This window comes from Mycetomoellerius zeteki, unplaced genomic scaffold (assembly GCF_001594055.1).
Source record: "Mycetomoellerius zeteki isolate Tzet28-1 unplaced genomic scaffold, Tzet1.0 scaffold145, whole genome shotgun sequence".
Taxonomy (NCBI): Eukaryota; Metazoa; Arthropoda; class Insecta; order Hymenoptera; family Formicidae; genus Mycetomoellerius; species Mycetomoellerius zeteki.
The window spans coordinates 3,014,442-3,015,091 of NW_017256393.1; positions in this window are offsets into that span (position 1 = coordinate 3,014,442).

Genomic DNA, 650 nt, shown 5'->3' on the forward strand with positions numbered 1-650 from the left:
CTTTTATTTCTTTTCTCTCTTTTAAAAACGTACACATAGAGTTTTTAAATTTCGGCATTTCATCATTGTTTTTCATATCTTTTTTATCTTTCATGCTGAATATTCTCATAAAGAAAAAATTGAGACATTGTTTATAATGTTAAAAACTTTTTCAATCATTGTTGAAGTAATGGCATACTCCAGAACAATAATAACCCAGGTTATGTTTGAGAGAGTCACGTGCATGTAAAATATAATGCATTATTCCTACAGTATAATATGCTGATAAAAAATATTATTCAAAAGCGAAGAAAAGAGAATATTAAATCGTTTTATTTTCTAATAAGTAAATGCTATCTATATAACTGTAGATTATAATAAAATATTAATTTATGGTTAATTCTTATTATACAATAAAAAATATATATATTTGTTTCTTCTACGTACATAAAAAGATTAGGTATCTATTGCAATTAATGCAACATTTTATACTATTCTAATTTGTCAGATAAAATTAATGATATCTTCATATTTTAATTATTTGGCAAATAGAAATATAAATCAATTCTGTTTTACTTTAAAGAAAAAATTTACGAAAACATTTTTAATATATTTGGTATGATTTGACCGCTGTATTTTATAATTCTACACTGAAAAAAAAGATTGGCTGC